Below are 19709 nucleotides of genomic sequence, written 5' to 3' on the forward strand. Positions count from 1 at the left end.
GTTGTAATATACCTTATTTAGCAGTGCCAAAAGATCCATGATGTAATGAGTGTCAATCGAATTGTGTTAATAAACATTTATAAAATGGGAAAGTTGGAGTGATATTTCTGTTGGTGTGAATATATATTATGCTTTGTGGCAGAAATAGTGCCGAATAAAATAATTTAATAGCTATAAAGACGTGAAGGAATTGTTGAGGAAGTAAGAAATATTAAAAATGTCTCTTTCCTCAGCCAAAATTCATCATAAAATGGTAACAGGGAAACATAAAGTTCCAGGGCCCATTGGACCCAACCCGGATATAACACGATAATTTCCATCCAGTAGTCCTAGGTAGGGTTAACACTTAAGAGGACGCATCACTTCCACTCAACTGTTTTTTTTTCTTACACGCTTTCCTTTAACTTGCTTCATTTTTTTTGCCTGGTTCAGCGATTGAATGTTGTCATTGATTTTTAAGCCCGACAATTTTCCCACTGGCACCAGACTCTTACATATTTCAATACGGCTCAAATATTTTAAAATATTTAACGTGAAACTCAAGTCAAAAAATATAATGATAGGATCCCATTTAGTTTTCATTTAAACGCTACCGAAAATGGTAATATGTGTAGTATAGAGGATAACTTAAGTGACATGCGTCACAAGTGCATGACTGGTAGAAGATTCAATCCTCCAACCGCGTTGATTTTTACACGCTTTTTCTTGAGTTGCTTCGTCTGTTTTTTGTTTCATTGATGGAATCCTGTAATTGATTTTTAACCCACTTTCTATAGTCGAATTGGCTTGAAATATTGCACACTTACTCGCTTTTGAGGACAGTATAATATTCAATAACCACAATTTTGAAATTTTGTTCCAAAGTGCTGTCATTAACATATTAGTTTCCATATGGCAAAATATTTTTAAATTTTCTCATAAGATGGCGCAAGTTTTCTTTCTTTCCAGAAATGTTTACTCTAAACATCTTCGGAGGAAACGAGTTCAAGCCCAGTCCATTCCGAAATCTTGTTTTAAGAATTTCATCTTTTTTTTTCATTTCACAATCGTTCAGAATTTCTTCCGCATAAATATTTTCGTCTGAAGTTTCTTAAACAGCTCTGATATAATTTAGCACATGATTCACCACTATCTTCTTCTTTCTAATCTTCGGGAGATGAAAATCTTCCTTATGAGGGCAAACTCAGGCGCGGGAAGTCGCGCACATTACAGGAGGTTTTTGAGCCCACCCTATTGTTGCATGAAGAACATTAAAAGTCGCTTTAGCGACCATATGTAGTGAACTACGCGCTTATGAATATAATTTGTCCACGTGTGAGCTTCCATTAACGGCAATGGAACCTTATCCGCGCGCGGAGAGAGGTCGCCATCGTTCACATCGGCGCGGACGAAATCCGCCCGCGTCCGGTACAATGTCAGTTGTGTGTAGCTTTCCAAAGTTGAAAAACGTCATACTGCCAAATGCCGTTGAAGCAATTGCTGTATACCAGGTTAGAAAAAAACGGAAGAAAAGTGCCCGTCAAAGGAGGTTTTGAAACTACATAATACTTAGAACTACTTTCTTCTACTACTTTCAATACTTAGAACTTCCACTCCATTACGCCTGAGTCGATTAGAAGCATTAAAATAAACCTGTTTACATATAGTTCCATCATCGCATCGTAATTGTTGAGAGTCACGCCGAACTCGGCGTGAGTCTTATCTCTCGGCTGGTAACGTCGTTTGGCTCCAACCTTGTATTCTTAGGGCACCCTCGCGATTAATTATGCGCGCAGGAATGGGCTCATGGATTAATCTCCTCTTCCGGGGGAGTTTAACGTAAAAGGGCCAAAACCACTTCCCTCAGGGGAAGAAACATTCATGATATACAAGTTTCCGCAGGATTGAAACACGCAACCCAACGTACCGTGTATGCATCATTCATCGATGTTAATGAGCAAGTTTCTACCCATATACCTGCGCACCAAATTAAGACGCATAATCTTTTAAAGAAAACAGAGGCGTTTCCACGATCTTTAAGACTCGCAAGGAAAGGGCGTGATTAAAAATATCTTCACCGAATTCGTTTTTCTCCTTTAATGGATAGGCTAAGTGGTTCGCCATCACTTTGAACAATACGCTATTTAGAGTGAGAGAAATTTCGAAAAAAATTAACTCGCATGATCTTTAAATAAACCCAATGGCGTTTCCATGGTAAAGGGCTCAAATGGAATGTGCCTGATAACTCAAATATCCACCGAATTCATCCTTCTCTTAACGGATAGGCAGTTAGTTTCACTAGTATTAAATTGGACCGTACGCTATTTAGAGCCAGAGAAATTTTACTTGAAATTAACACGCATATAACACGTCTTCCTCAGCGGATTCATCAGCGGCGGATCCAGATTAGGGACAGGGGGGGAGGTAGGGGGATCTTCTCTCCTGCATATACTCGACAACTGAACAAAATCACCGTTTTATCTAGTCCAAATCGGAAACCCAAGGGGGGATTATAAAAAAATAACATTAAAGGAAGGATGTAGATTATTATAATATATGAGAAAATTATTTGTAACCAAGTTCCAATTGTTTTTAATAAACAATTTTTAACGTGGAAATTTAGTAAATTAATTAGAGCACAATGGAAAAAATTCAAATTTCTGATTTAAAAAAATATTGTTTTGTCACAATATGCAAGCGAGTGTGCAAAATTTCAAGCCGACCCGACTATGGGAAGTGAGTAAAAAAAATTATATAATAAAGTATAATGATCTTTAGCCCCACTTACCTGCTCTCTGGATCCACCACTGCTCTCTATCACAATGAACCATACGATATCTAAAGCCGGAGAAATTTTAAATGAAATAAACATGTACGCATACAATTAAAGAAACCAGTGGCGTTCCCACGATGAAAGGCCCAAGAGGGAAGCGCGAGATTAAACATAACTTTACCGAATTTTTATTTCTCCTTTAATTCATAGGCTATGAGGTTTATCATCACTTTGAACCATTCCCAATTTAGAGCCGGAAATATTTTTAAATGAAATTAACAAGCATTATCTTCTAAAGAAACCAGATATGTTTCTACGATGAAGGACTCACAAGGAAAGGGCATACTTACGCAAAACGTTACCGAATTTTTATTTATCCTTTAGTGAATAGGCTATGAGGATCACTATCACTTTGAATCATACGCAATTTAGGGCCGATGAAATTTTTCAATGAATTTGTGCAAGCTCCAGAGTATAACCTAAAATGTTAAGACGAGGATAAAAACAACCTTACCAAGGAGTAGCGGAGAAGCGGCGACACACTCGGAAAGCGTTTGTGACGTCATCAACTAAGATGCGAAAGGGACAAGGCCCTAGAATGTTTGCAACGAATAGCTCAGGAAGTAGGTGACGAACAAACGGAAAAATACAGGTGTCTTCATTCGTTCATTGACATCAGGCTCAACTATGTGGAAATTGATGTTTACAATTGAAAAGACGACTTAGTCGACTTCCACTGATTTATTTTCTTGGTAATGTTTCGTTCCATAGAGGTCATTTTCAAGTACCTGAAATTGACCTCTATGGATAGGTACTTGAAAATGACCTCTATGGGTCGAAACATGTCGTACCAAGAAAATGAATCAGTGGAAGTCAAAGAAGTCGTCTTTTAATTCCTGAGGTCTCTTCATTTTTCTATCTCTATCACACTCAGCAAGAAAATCACTTGAGCAAGCAAGAAAAAAAGTTGGGGCACGGAATTCCATTTCTATGCAGAGACGATACGCTGGTCATCCGATGGCCTGGCAATAATCTCACCATCCCTCTGTTCCATTCCCTTACCCCATCCACACATTTCAAGCCCTCTGTTCTGCTCATTTGAAGTAGTAAGCTTTCGCGAGAACTGCTCATGAAATGAATCATTGTTCTTCCCAGGATGATCGGAGATATTATTCTACATTGAATTTTTGCTATGTTACAATAATGCTCAAAGGGTATTGCTACTTTTCCAGCGCCTTAGAATCCACATATTTACTTTCCATAAAAGAATCTAAATGAATGCTCATATTTTGATTACCACAGTACTGCTGCTCTCGTAAATTTTCAGCAATAGCCACAACAATATTCAGCTCAAGTCTCAAAAAGTTCATTTCGGCTGTGACCTAAAGGTTGAACGTTGAATTGTTTGTAATTCCCAGTGATTTCTTTCTTTGAATTCCTCTTGAATAGCTTAGAGGAAATTTTATGATGCATACCCGGCTTTTTGCAAAAATGAATGTTATATCTCATCAAAATTATGCAAACTAGGCGACATTTTATGGTCAATCCTCTACTAAATGGCGAATTGACTTCTTTGGGGTCATTTAAATATTAATAAAATGAAAAAAAAACATCTTCAGGCTTCCCGAATTTCAAAACATTATTGGTAGAATGATTATCACCGCATTCTAATAAATCATATTGAATATTTGAATGATTTGTATTATTTTCTGCACTTGTTAATACCGCAAGTTGGCGTACTCTTACCCAGAGAAATTAAAATATTACCCAGAAGAAGAATGCAATAAATTATTCAAACATGAGATTCAAAATTCCTCCCAAACCTCGGCAATGTGTTCAAATTCGCGATGCGTCCCTAAAAAGAGGGCATCTGGTCACTCAGCATGCAAGGTTGCTACGTAGTTACGAAAAGGTAGAACACAGATGTGAATCAGTTGGTATAGGACGAGTTCTCACCGTGTTTCTCAGACGGTAAATCAAGTTTGTCTCCAAATTAGCATACACCTCCTCACAACGAAATATTAAACACGAGAGTTCCATACAGTATTTTCCACTAACGTATGCAGAGTATCATCGGGTGAGGAGGACGATGACCTTCTCATCTCATTCCACTCACATCTCCGATTTCTCCCGCATGGAGGCGTGCCTATTCCTCCTCTACCAGACCTTCACTCCTCGTCCTCCACGCGTTTCATCTCATTCCGTTCACGCGACGTCCATACCTTTTCTCCACCCTATCCATATACATCATTCCCCCTCACGGAGAATCGTCTCCTTTTTCCAGGGAAAAAAATGAAACCCTTAGCTTCATCCAACACTCCCCAATTCCACGTCCAAAGCCAATATACATCTCCATCGCCTCAGATCCTCACTTAGTTTCGTACCTATGCGCATACGAAACTCTATTCGTATTTCTTTCCCTTCTCATAACTCATCTCTTCACAAATTAGGGCTTCCTATGGAATAATTTCAATGAAAGGTTATGATATCTTCGTAAAAATCGCACACATGAAACGTATACGACCAGTGCTGTAGTTGGAAAAAAATGTAGGCGGCACTCACCAAAAATTCCAACAGCTGAACATGTATTGTACATCCGGCCGCAAAGGTATTTTAACCGGTACGCTTATAACGAGTTTTGATTTTAGGGGGTACGCCGTACCGGCCCAACTACAGCTCTGTATTCGACCGTATGATTGAAGCCCTTTTCTACAGCATATTTTTAACACGCTTTATTATATATTACACTCCCTTTCACTTTGCCCCCAGACCCCCCTTTCTCGCGGCCTTCTCTGGTCACTCTGCCAGTTCTTACAATTTTGTCTACCGTTTATTCCTCAAGGATGGTTTTTTCGATGGTATCTTACCTACTATAATTGAACCTTACGAACATCAAACAGTTCTTGGCTTCCAGGTTTTCTGACTCTTACAAGGTGAGGACCAATGACTGCCACAATGACTGTGTTGCCGAAAAGTTTCTAGGGTTTTCCACCGGTTGATTTCGTCCATGTCTCCCGACGTTTCGATCAGCAAGTCGCGGATCGAAACGTCGGGAGACATGGACGAAATCAACCGGTGGAAAACCCGAGAAATTTTCTGCTACTGATACGCCGGGAAAACCTAAGATCATACAGACCAAGCCGCTGTTACTCCCGAGAAAAAAGTGGCTTGTTTTTGAGGCCGCGGTGAAAGTCGGAACTAATGGCAGCACCTGTCCTCAATCCTGGCAGACGTCGTTATGGCATTGAAACCCGTGTAAATTAAGGAAAAATTTGTGGAGAACATGTTGGATTCCAGAGATATAAAGCCAAATCTTATCATTTTAAATTAAACAACCATTCTTTCATGTGAACTGTATGAGCTTACGCAGGGATTCTAACACTCCTGTACATTAATATTGCGAATTATAAGCCGGTATGTCTTTCCCTTAGGCTATGAACTTGTAACTGCTAAGTACGCCTTGAAGCAATGGAATAAATACTGGAGATTATCTACGACATTAGCGAACGGATTCTCATCACAGTAAGGTGATGTTTACGTAAATGACGCGATACATTACCTAAATATTTGCCACAACAGATGCATAGTACAAATTTCTCAGATTTGGTAATGGAAGAGAGCTATATTAAAAATAAATTCATTATATCTATCTTATTAAAGGTTTGGTTCAAAATGAAAAGAAGTAAATACCCTCTGCATTTAAGTAATTTATTCAGGTTTGGAGATACCTTTGAAACATGTGTAGATATAGATTGAACAAATAAAAAGAACAATGTGACCTTCTCAATACAGGGAAGTGGTAAACTCCATAAAAAGGGTCAAGTATGTATGTATTGCGATGACCTCGTCCCTTAAAAGTTTATCTGCACATTCATTATGGCTAAGTTTCCAATTCACGACATAAAAATCTTCCAATCTGAGTCATTACTGGCACCTATCAAAGAACATCACTGCCACACGAAAAATTATATCTAATAATTTTCTCCACAGATGAACCGTCTTAACATAGATGATTCTGTAAGCTGGAATCATTGCAAATGATAGGAAAAACATTATAGGAATATCAATCTGTACTGTCACATTACAAAAAACACCACTTTGGCACCGAAAACATACTGAAGTCATTTTCTTAACAGATATTGCTGATAAACAGATGAATCTGTAAATAGGAAACATTCTAACATCAGTCGCCGAAAATTAAGCGAACGAGCTCCTGCCTCACCCGTGAAATCCACTCAGTGAATTATTTTAGTGTTTAGAATTACAAAAAAAAACGCTGAAGAACTCAATTAAATAGTTTTTCAAGTGCAAATAACTCGCTTAAACACACGTGAACTAACCGAACCCCATACAAAGCATGGGTAGACTACAAGTGGCGCTCGTAGTTCGTTAAAATTCTGCAGCCTCAAAAACCTGCTACCAAAACTGTAAGGCGGGCATAGGAAGTTGCACTGGTGTGATACAGACTGTGTTGCCATTTACAAGCTTCTCCAAGAATTTCAATTGGCTAGTTACCATCGATTATTTGACGCAAAATGACCGCAAAAATTAGTGGCATAGAGACAGTTGGCAAGCACTGCAATAGATAGAAAATTTTATGTTTAGATAATTTTTCCAAGGGTTTCAGACAATATCAGAGGAAGTCGATTACTTTTTGTCGTATCTCGTCTCGTTCACCCAAAATATCGGAATAGGCATAGAGGCAGTTAGTAACACTGTAATTGATAGAAAATTTAATGTCTCGACAATTTATCCAAATGTTTCAGAAAATTTTAGAGGGGGTCGGTTCTATCGATTTTGCCGAATTTCGTCTCGTTCACCTAAAAAATATGTATCAGTGAGTCAGTCAGCCAGTGGTCGAAAGTGGGTTTTATCAATGGCGGATCCAGGATAGGGACATGGGGGGGCGCAATGTGGAGTAAAGAATTCCAACAGTAGTGCGGGTCGGAAAAATTACCATTCTATCTAGTATAAATTGAGTACCCAAGGGGGAGCAATAGCCCCCTTAGCCCCCTCATAGATCCACCACTGGGTTTTATAGTATACAGATTCACTGGAGAGGGGTCTCCAAGGGAATAAGTTTGTTCATTTTCTATTTGCTGCGTAAACGGCGATGATATTCGCATTTTTTCACTGTTAAGGAATCGAACAAAACACTTCTAGCTTATCCAACTACTATGCGTACAAGTGTACTTCTCCACCTCATCGATTATCAAGGATACCTAGGGCCATAAACATCCGTTAATAAGGTTTACACAATACCTCGCAAGCCGTCATGGTAATTTCCGCACCTAAATTCAAAACTCAACTCCGGACCATAGTTTAAAGACCTTATGCCATTTCCAAGGTAATGCAACAAGCACTCTCTCATGTATTTGTATAAAGAGCCAAGGTGGGAGGTTGGGGTATAAAGAATTGGCGTGAGGGGAGTGGGAGGGGGATGCATCGTAGAAAATTACATATGAGAGGGTGAGAAGCCAAGGGGTACAAGTGATATTTTTCTCATCGGATTTAAGTAAAGTTAATTTTTAGAAGGAATACACAAAAAACACCATGGGATGCGAGTGAGTCGCTGATCTGTGCTGAAATTGAGTGGAAAATCAAATACCTCGTAAGCCATCTCAATATGCGTGTGGCGTGGGTGTACGGACACCAGCCAAAAAGAAAAGGAAATTCGCGTGCAGAGTTATGTTTAAAATGTGAATTAAAGAAAATAAGAACTATTTCCTACAACAATCCATCCGGAAAAATATCTCTCTTCTTTTTTTTTCTGTCGGACTCAAAAACATAGTGAGATTCTAGTGTGATGTTTTCCGTATCACCCTAAAAGATATCTTTTCTTAATTGTAAATGAGAAAGCAAGCTTTGAAGATTTTAACGTCTCCCAGCCTAATTATATTAGCATAAGTATTAGCATATTCCAGGTGAGAATCGAATTCACAACCCCGGCATAGCTCAAGACCAATGTCTCACCTCAATTTATCCTTTCTGCCGGACCTCGAAATACAATAGCATTCCAATCTCCTTGCCGATCAGAAAGATATATATTCTCATTTGTACAGGCAAGCTAAGCCTAGCGCGCAGAATCCGAGTCTTAAGCGGTTCCAAGCCTAATTCGTTTAACATATTTGTATCGCTTTCTGTACGCCCGAAGCAGTTTTTGGCGAAAAAAAATTGCTCCAGGTGAGGCTCGAACTCACAACCTCGGCATAGCTCACGACCACTGTCTTATAAGTACCGTGCGCTAACCAATTGCGCCACTGGAGCGGTACATATTACGTCAGGGCAGCAGCTACTTGTTGACGGATACTCGTCGATGTCATATTTAAGGTGATATTTATGAGAGTTTAAGGTACTGCTGCTCTCTCAAAATCTTTCGTAAGTTCCATTCAGCCATGAAATAATGATTTAATCGTTGCCGGCTCAACTTTATGGAATATCTTTATTATAACGTGAATAATGACGTGTTTTAATTTTCCACTCTGACTACTTATTACTAAGATTATTTAAACAAATTATTCATAACTCTAAAAACAAAAACAGCTGCAGTAAAAGATCAGACAGCGAGAAACTAAGTACAATTTATTATTATTTAAAAAATCCAAATTGATGGTAATTGTAATATAATCAGTTACAATCAGTAAACAGATCATCGCAAAAAAGGTATGTGAAAATTCTTGTCCCTTCTTTTTAATTTATTTACAATTGAATAGTTTTTATTGTATTATTGTAAAACACGCTGTAATAATCTTTCATGTCTTCATGTATCAATTTAATGTAGTAATTCATATTCATTCATATCCCAGACGCAGATATAAAAGTATGTATAAAATTTTTGGCCAGAAATTTTGCATATCATTCTCAGTATCCTGCCACATAGGCAACCCACGACTCACAACCTCCCTCAGCCCTTATGTCGCTCCCGCCGGTCCACGTCACTTGGTTTACAACCGCTCTTGAGCACCATACCATCCCAACCCCTCCCTCGTCCCTTCTTAACCCTCCTCGTCTTCTCTTCACCCCCATATCCACTCTCCCCTTCTCATATTTCACCACCCTTTCTCCTCCCTCCCTCTCTTGAAGTCCTTCACCTCCCTCGCCTCACGAATAAAAGCCATTCCCATCCCCCAAACGTCCTTTTTTTGTGTAAAGCTTCTCACATGCGTGCGTTCCGTGCGCGGTGGAGCGCTACGGGACTGTCCGTTTCACGCTTTGGAGCGTTCCTAACCTCAGCGCCCTGGAGAGAGGGGCGAATTAATGGGTAGGGGGTTGGTAGAAGCGGCCACCCCATTCAGGTAGAGTTATCTCCGGAAAAATCGAAAAGTGGTAATCATTAAGGCGTATCAAAATGCAAATTTTTATTTTATCATCTTAACAAACAATATCTATAGAGTATTGGAGAATATCGAAGCATAAATACGGAGGAGACAGAAGGTGTGGATGGAGCGAGTACTGAGCGGGGAGGGAATGCTGAAAGTAGAGTTAAAGGTTGAGCCTCTAACACTATTTTCAACATTCCAGTTGGCTGACGTTAGCGAATGTATTAAAGTTTTGTAAGTCGACTAGAAGGTTTACTTAGATCAAAATTTAACAATCACGATAAAGGAGAGGTGTTGGTATTACAATAAGTTAAAAGAAATATCATTCAATAACCACTTTGGGTATTAAAGTTTCATAACATTACAAACGATGATAAAAGGGACGCGGAAAATAACCCGTGGTATCGAAATTTTTTATCGATGAAGTTGATGAAGCATTGGTAACAATACAATATCCTCTGGTAAAGTAGTAGCAACTGTCCTTACTTAGGCCGTTTGATATATTCGTATTATTGTACCGAAGCAGTTTTCAGAAATAGATGATTAAATTCTTTCTTTTTGGAATTAAAATGGTACCTTAATTTTAATCTGAATTAGGTATCACCAAATTATAACAATTTTAGATCAAAATGTTGAGATGGATTAATACCACCATTAAAATTTTTATCATTTTCAACGCCTAAACGGTATGGAATTAATGGTTCGTGGAATTTTAGATCAAAATGATGAGATGGATATGATATGATAATATGAAATGATAGATTCAAAAAAACTTGGTTATATTCAACACAGTCTTTATTAAAAACTCTACCTGTTTCGACCTTTTCAGGTCATTATGAAGAGGAAAGAGAACATTCAGAATACCCTGTTATCTCTTGATAATAACCCAAAAAGGTCGCAAAAGGTATTTTTAAAAAATAATTACTGTGTGGAAAATAACAAAATTTATTTTTGAGCCGAATTGGTATCAACAATTATATATTTTTAGAGAAAACATGATATAAAAAATAAGTCACTATGCTGCTTGGAAATATGATATTGGGCGCTTCAATGTTGGGCCCTGCTCACTGGCGTAGCCAGGATTTTGATATTGGGGTGGTTTACCGGAGATTTCGGGGCCCTGCCGGGTGTAGGGAAAATACCCCGGACCCCACTTGCCCTGGGGCCCTGTAGGGTGTAGGGAAAACACCACAGGGCAAGTGGGGTCCGGGGTAAAGCCGGAGAGGGGTCCTCCCCCGAAAATTTTGGGATATTTGATGTTGAAAACGATATTTTTACGGCTCAAAAACCGTGATTTTGTACGAGTATTTATAAAAATAAAGTATATTCATAGGATGAGATAAAAACTTTAAAGGCTCAAGGGGGGGGGGTGAAACCCGCAAAATCCCCCCCCCCGTAGCTACGCAACTGCCTCTACTTATGGTTACTGCGGAGCAACTCGCTCAGGCATTGCTCATATCTTGTCCAAGAAACGGACCGACTTCTGGAGCATGAACTCTTCGAATCGCTTGCTCGGTCAAAACACGAGTACGCGCCCATCGCTTCAGCAGTATTATTTGACGCTCTCTCCCCCGCAATCCTTATCCGTTTTCCCTCTACGCCACTTTACCCTTCAAAACCCCATCTTTTCGTCGTGCTCTCCCCTCCCCTCATTTCAATCCCTCCACTTCACCGCCTCCTCCTTTTCATTTGCCCACGTCCCAGGAAAAATCCCGTGTCCGAGCAACCAGCCAAACCACTTGAGCCCCCCTAAAAATCTCACCCCGTCCTTCCTCAAAAAGAAGGAAAAAAAATATTTTTTCCAACCCTAACCGTGTTTCTTTCCTTAAACGAAAAACCTTCTGCACGCACAGCCCATTATTCAGGCTCCAAATTTCTTCACGCACAGCTTCTCTTCTCTTGTACTTCAACAATTCGATTCGTCAACAACTGCTACGATCGACTAAAGAGCGTTACACAACACGTAAACGCATTTAATTTGCAGAAGACGTCGATCGCAAAATTGGCGAATAATCCTGAACAGGATATGAACTAAAATACTTTGCGCTTTTCCACACAAATATTTATTTAAAAAATAACCAATATGTTTCATGAAAGTCCTGATGATGCTGCAGTGCAATGAAGCGTGTTAGCTACTTTTTAAATGAATATTTATGCGTAAAGGGGCGAAATATTTTACTTAATACCCTAAAATGGATTTTCACAAGTTATCAGCCTCCGGTATTCATTTAATAGAAGAATTTTGACGCTGAACCTAAACCTATCGAACCTAAACAATGTTCATGGAGCCGAGAATGGGGACTAGAACCAAATCTCGCCAAATATACGGCAGTACATTTATTGCATAGGTCTTACTTATCCCATGTTTAATTGTATATGGCGAGTATGGATTCAATATGAAAACGCAATATACCTTGGGGTTAGGATAACTTCTACTTATCGTGGGAAGCATTGTAAGAAATATTTGTGGCAGAGCAAGGATATAAATGAGGTAGGATTCGTAAAACGTGTTGGGAGAAGGTTGCCAGTAGAAAAAAAGCGAGAGACACTACTTTGCACTCCTAAGGCCACGAATACGGGGAAAGTATATGGAATCTGGCAGAGGACGAATTTAAGTCAGGCTGCCAGTAAAAATCCCTTGTATTCATTATATTATCAAATCCATAATACCGGGGATTTGGTATTATGGATAATATTAGGATTTGGTAATTCAAACAATTTCTAATTAACTTTCACCACTAAGTTTAACTCAATTTCAGGGCTTCAGTATTCGTTCCAATAGCTTTGGTAACTGAGTGAAGTGACTGAACTTGGCTACTAAAATCATCTTAACGAAAACTCTAGCCCTAAAGTGGCTTAACTTGTTACTTAAACAATCTGAACGTAAAAGTTAGCCCAGACGATGCTAATATAAACGAGCGAAAGACTTTTGGTAAAAGTTTACGAATAATTTCAATCTGAAAACCAAACCTACACATCATAATCACCATAATTTACGAGGAAGGAGGGGTCAAGATCTACAACGTGCATTTCAACTTCTTATCCATACGATACCCTTTCCTTTCACCCTCAATGACTGTACCATTCCCTCACAAATTCCCACCCCCTATTCTCTCTCCTCTTACGCGTCACATCCACGCTCCTCAACCCCTAGCGGATCCTCGAAATCAACCCTTCCCCATCTCCCTAACTTCAATTTCTTACTAAACAGTTTAAACGAAAATTTTAACCCTGACGATGCTCAAAAAACGAGAGAAATGTTCGTGATAAAGGTTGACGAATAATTTCAATCTGAAGACCGAACCTCCTCAACATCATCATCGCCATCATTTACGAAGAAAGAGGGCTCAAGAACTACTATATACGTACATTTCAACTTCTTTCCAAGTAGGCTTCCGCGGAGGTTATGTCGATATTTAGTGATTTTTCCGAGTATTCTTCCGCGTTTATCCATTTTTTAGGACAATATTTCGCCAACGTTCCAGTTGGCAAAATATTATCTGAAACGTTGGCGAAATATTGTCCTAAAAAATGTATAAACGCGGAAGAATACCCGGAAAAATCACTAAATATCATTTCAACTTCTTACCCATACGATACCCTTTTCTTTCACTTCCAATTACTACAGCACTCCTTTACAAATTTGCACCCCCTATTCTCTCCTCCCTCGCGTCACATGCACACATCTCAACCCCTCAATCCTCGAAATCAACCCTTACCCATCCCCCTACCACCCTTCCCACCCCACCCCCAGTATCCATGCCTCCGTCGCGATGACCCCCTGACCTTTTCCACCCCTCCCATGGGGGGGGGGGGGGTCCCACACAACCCTCGGTTTTGGCGCGCGCACACACCACGACCAAGTCTCACCAACATATCGATCGAAGCCATCCCCCGGCGTAACGCGGTTCGCCTGCCGTGTGGAGACCCCGAAAACCTCCCCCTAGTCTTCCTCTCTCTCTCTCTCCCTTTCTCAGCTTCCCGACCCTTACTCCAGCAGGGACCCTTTCTCAAAACCCTTATAACGCCCCACCCCCTACCTCTTCTCCCTCTCTTCTTCGTTTTTTTCATTCCCTACGTCTCCCCCAGCCAAACATCTACCAACTACCCACCCCACCTGTCCCTGCGAAAGTACTCTCATAGATGTATCTTCTTTCATTTTAAACTATCGTGAAATACAATGCAATGGCTCGAGGCGTTACTTGATGAAACTCCTTCATTACTATCAAGAATTAATAAAAGTTTGCTGGTTCCACAATAATTAATCCACTTGCGACCGGTTTCGATAAAGTGTATCGAAGGTATTATACTGTTGATAGCCAGAAGATGATATAATGTATTGAATTCAATCAAACAGGGGTCAGGCAGTATTTGAAAATTCTCTGCCACCGCTGGGCTTTGAACCCGAGCCCACGGGCTGGGAAGCCATCACACCAATTTGATCCCCTTAAGTTTTCTTTCCAATTGTTTTGGTAACTAGGTGAAGAGACTTAACTTGGTTACTTAAACAATCGGAACGAAAACTTTAGCCCTGACGATGTTAATATAAACGAGCGAAACATTCGTGGTAAAAGTTTACTTTAAACAAAGGTAAGTAATCAATTACTGTGGACCTAGAAAAAATTTAATTCTTTTCTGAAAGTCGTCCACAGAGATAAAAACACGAAACCGTAATTTCTTTTATTGAAAATATGAAGGAGTGAATTGAGGCATTAATTAAATGTAGAGGGATCATCAGTGATTGGAATACAGTTATTTTAAATGCTATAATTTATAAAATAAAAGATTACTGTCTTCATTTCCGTGTGGTAACAATCGAATACCGTACCATGAAGCAATTTCAACAATCAAATTTTTTAGACCTTACCATTTTTCTTCAAAGTTACCAATGCCATCACTTCGAATATAAAACAACTAGCAAATAAGTTACAATAAATAAGATAGAGTCATGGAAAAAATCTAGCATCTTTAACAAAACCAAAAGTTAATACTCAGAAATATAAGTTGGTTGGAGCGGTTTAAGATTTACTGAAGATTGCGAAAACTTGATCACTGTAAACATATTTATAAAATATTTACAGAAAAGAGCATCAGTTATAAAACAATAAAATTTCTCAGGTCTTGACCCTTCCTACGGCAAGTATGTAGCACTATCCTTCCTACCTGCTCCTGCAACAGTACACTCAAATCTATATCTTCTTTCATCTAAAATTACGCAAAAATATAAAAATAAACACATGAAATCGTAAATTCTCTGATTGAAAATCTGAAGGAGAGAATTGATTAGTAAAGAAAGAGTAGAGGCACCATCAGTGATGGGGTCCACCAAATTTAAATAACGTGACTTAAAATCTGAAAAAATATTCTTTATTTACCTTTTGTGGAATGCTCCGTTTTGAGTGGAATTTTTTTTTCTTGGAGGAATCCCCGAAAGCAATTGCATTCACCAAAATTTTAAGACCTACTTTTTCTTCCAAGTTACCAAAGCCATTACTACGACTTATTAACACAAACAAATAATTACTTTCATTAACATTTATTTACGAAAAAAACTTCCTTTCACACCATAGACAAAGAATCCATCAACGCTATGGTATCCTGCTTCATTTCAATCAACAGCACAGCATCTGGGATTTTCCATCTAATCGATAAGGAAGTGATAAAATTGGAAATTACTGAATTGATTAAATTTTTACAATCAATTCCACTCAATCGAATATTTAGGTAGGATTGCAGATCCATCCCGCTTGATAGGTCTTTTTCCATAACACACTGCTTGGTTAACATCACGAAATTGCGTGAATTTGTCAGGGCAGAATAGTAGAATCATGTTAAAATTGGCCTTTCATTGTTATATTATGAGTGCAGAAACATATTGGCAATGGTCTATACTATATATGATCTAAAATTCTGAGAAAATATCCTAGCTTTAAAACGAATAATATGTCTCGAAAACTAGAGCGGTGCCGCTCAGTAAGAGCATCAATCAGAAAACAGACAAGTCCTTAGAACATAGAGGAAAAAGGACACAGGAGCGCACATACCATCACTCAGTTATTCATTTATTTCATGGAAGCTCAAGATATTTTGAGCAATGAAATATGTGTTTTCTGCATTTGCGCGAGAGTACACTACAAAACACTTGCATATGCTCCCTCAAAAATTCGCCTGTTTCCAATGTTGAGAAGCTAAATTTTTTCCCATAGTTTAAATTCGAAATTCAGTCCTAGTTTCATATATTTCCTAATTATCAGGAAAATATAATAGAAATTTTCATGAAGGGTTTCCTGCAAGCATTCCCTGAATAATTAATCATTAAAACAGATTTAATTACCAGGCTTCGCGTTAGGAAACCATATTTTTTACGAACCTAATCCCCACCTTTGATGTTAAAAAAGCAACGTTTTTGAACGACCAATATTTAAATGGATTCCAATAGTTTTAAGTCCCTTATCAAGTGATCCAATTACGTAATTGGAAATTTTTCCAATTTGTCCATCATGCTGTAAAACTGCAGGGCGGAACTTGTTTCTATTCTTCATCGCTTGGAAATTTAAGTAGACTTTTTTCACCCTAGTTGAAATTTCGCCACCAGCTTCATCACAACCATTGGAAATTCCTGAGGAAGGTATATTAACTAGATAGATAGCAGCCCCATCTACGAGGTGAAACTTGAAAAGTTAGTTGATTTGTTGTGCATATTTTACAAGAGCATCCAACTTTGATGGCTTTGTAAGGACAATGAACATGAATTGAAGCGTTGAGATGGGAATGGTAGCAAGTCGCTAAACGTGAATTTTACAGGAGACGAAAAAAAGAAGTTTGTCAACATCGTGAAGCTTATGTTAGTGTACAAAATTCGTCAATCGTAGCAACTGAAACATTGTACCAAAAGGATAGTTTGCTTTATCAAAGAAAGCGAAAGGCATTGATTGCGATTCGTTACCCACCATTAGTGTACTCATAATATACAAATTATTTGGTTTATAAATCCCAGTTTAGACTAATGTTAATGGTGAATTTTAACCTCATTTGAAAAAGGCCAGGAGGGCCAGAAGGAAACTACCCTATTAAGTTTGAAAGGAGAAGTCGTCGAGTAACGCAGAATTTGTAAGAAGAGTAGGAGATAAGACTTTTGAAAATTTCGGCTAGAAAACAGGACGTTTAATCAACCACATCATAATACACGACAGTCTAATGAAAGTCATCGTTTATGGACAGGTGGAAGAGAAGAATGGCAGAGGTATGCCTCGGTTGAGCTATACAAGGTTTGATCAAAACAAGACCGGACTGATTTTATTATATTGTAGCGGCGTCTGTATGTGATGTGGGCGTTGCTGGGTGACGGGCAGTTTGTTTATATTGATTCTTTGTATTTTAGTTAATGAGTTCTGATAAGATATCGTTGGTTGAAGTGTTTATAATGAAGTGCTGCTGAATTCTAAAAAGTCTACAGCTAATTTCGATCTGAAGCCGTAACAATTGGTGTCGGAAGCGGGATTTTTTATAGATTGAATTGAAATGGCTGGGAAAATAACAACTAAGTGGATTAAAAGTGGCCGACAAAAAAACACGAGTTGGAGGAACGCGATTTGAATACTTCGGGCAAGAAGTCTGCGTTGCAGGATCGACTTCGAGAAGCGATATTGGAGGAAGGGAAGGATATCGTTGGTTGAAGTGTTTTAGATTGCTTGAACAATTGGGAATGGATATCTTTCAGAGCGACACAGAGAACATAATATTAGAGCCACACTATATTTCCAGGTCCGATAGAAGCGATAACTTAAGACAGATGCTTTGCCGAACGGATAGATATGGGAATTCGTTTTTCCCCCGAACCATAAAGGACTTTAATAAACGCTAGTCCCAACTTCGTTAGAGCACTTCATTTTTTTATTTAGCTGTAAATGGCTGGTGTCCTAACACCCCCTGCCACACACCTTTTACGCGGCTTACGGGGTATTATGTAGATGTAGAAATAAAGTGCTGCTGAATTTTAAAGTGTCGACAGCTAATTTCGATCAGAACCCGTAACAATATGTTTATTTCGACTGATACAGGTTAATCGAACTTGTCACCCTCAAAGGACATGCCGCGGCAGATGACACACCTTTGCCAACATTTCTTCCTCATCTCGAACCCTGCCTGGTAAGCAGCCTTAGGAATCCTCCTCAGGTCCGCCGTACAATTAGTTTTAATGCCCGAAAAATGAAGTTGAAATTGTGCTCTCCCAGATTGATTTTAACATTGAAAGCAAAAAAAAGTCTGATGAAACCATGTCTGGAAAGTAGGGTGGCTCCTGCATCACGAAAGTTCTAGTTTTGGCGAAACTTGTATAGAGCAGGCAGAAGCATCCCTTCCAATTTTTAACTGCATCGAGATACACTGCTTCAGTAATCCTCTTAGTAAAAACATCTCAAACTGACTCGTAATTTGTACGGAAATAGGGCTTTAATTTCGCAACTTCATCGCAGTAAAACCCGCACGGTTTGTCTTAGTGATAAGGCGGTGAACGCCTGAGTGTGACTGCAGTCTCAACTGAATCGCGAGACTTCCCATTCAAAAGGAGAAGTTCATTAACCTCAAGGCAAAATATCTTTACTAGGCCTCTGAGCAGAGCACGGGGTGAGCATTAGTTTGGGTTTTCGAGAAAATGTTTACCCTGAAGTGTAATTATCCCATCCAAATTCTCCATTAAGGATATAGTACACGAGTGAACAGGTAATATAGTTTATCGTTGAGAGAAAGCACTAAAGCAATCGCTTCTAAAATTACACGGCCTCGATGTTTGGGACTGATCAGTTGTAGCGCTCAATTCAAGCCAAAGGATTGGATAGAAGTATTCAAAGCTTCACAAGAGTCTTTTTCAGCAATAACACATTTTAATGATGCATCGTGATAAAGCGAGTTTTGAAACAACTAAAGCTCTACGATTTGGATGGGTTACCGTTTCACGTATTGCTAAAAATTATGAGGATAAAAGGAAAATATTTAGCCTAGGAATAAAGTTTATCGAATTGTTGTCAAAACATTAATGGATGGATGGATGTAATAAAGGATAAATTCAAATTTTGGAAAGCTAGCCATACACTAACTTATTAATATAAAATATACCTAGGTGATATCAAGAGTGGGGGAACCAAATCAAGAAAAGTATATAGCTGTCATTGAAACGATTCCAGCATGAATAGTGAAATAATATTCGGTAATACGTAATGATTTAATAAAAAAATATACTCAAGTAAATTGAAGATGCGACACCTTTTTACAGCCACATGGATCTGCTACATAGAAATTATAACGAATCAATTGTGTACTCTAAGTGGTCCGAGGTAATCACCTGCATTTTACATGCTAGTTTCTCAAACAATAAAATTAATCACTTAACTAAGGTTTCTTGATTATTTCCTCATTCAAACATACAATCTTAATTATCACATTGTTCATGTATGTACTGTTTCCATTTTTAAAATTTTTGTAAAATTGAAAGATCCGATAGAACAATTAGACAGATGTGGAGTGTATTCGTTGAAATGCAGCGATTTCAATGATGTCTACGTGGGGCAGGCAGTAAGAAGCTCCGAAGTCAGGAAGAAAGAAAAATAAAATGCTAACAAAAATAACAAAGACGATAAAAG

At 38.7% G+C, this 19709-nt stretch overlaps 1 protein-coding gene and 1 non-coding gene across 2 annotated transcripts in view; one reads left to right on the forward strand and one right to left on the reverse strand.

Moving 5' to 3' along the window:
* LOC124164960 (diacylglycerol kinase beta) overlaps positions 1-19709 on the forward strand; it is a 651622-nt gene that overhangs the window by 80706 nt on the left and 551207 nt on the right. The gene's annotated exons all lie outside the window — the stretch shown is intronic.
* On the reverse strand, positions 8928-9019 carry Trnai-uau. Its single transcript is given in 2 exon segments — positions 8928-8963; positions 8982-9019. It is a non-coding gene; the product is annotated as a tRNA-Ile (tRNA).

The sequence above is a fragment of the Ischnura elegans genome, chromosome 9 (genome assembly GCF_921293095.1).
Source record: "Ischnura elegans chromosome 9, ioIscEleg1.1, whole genome shotgun sequence".
NCBI lineage: Eukaryota > Metazoa > Arthropoda > Insecta > Odonata > Coenagrionidae > Ischnura > Ischnura elegans.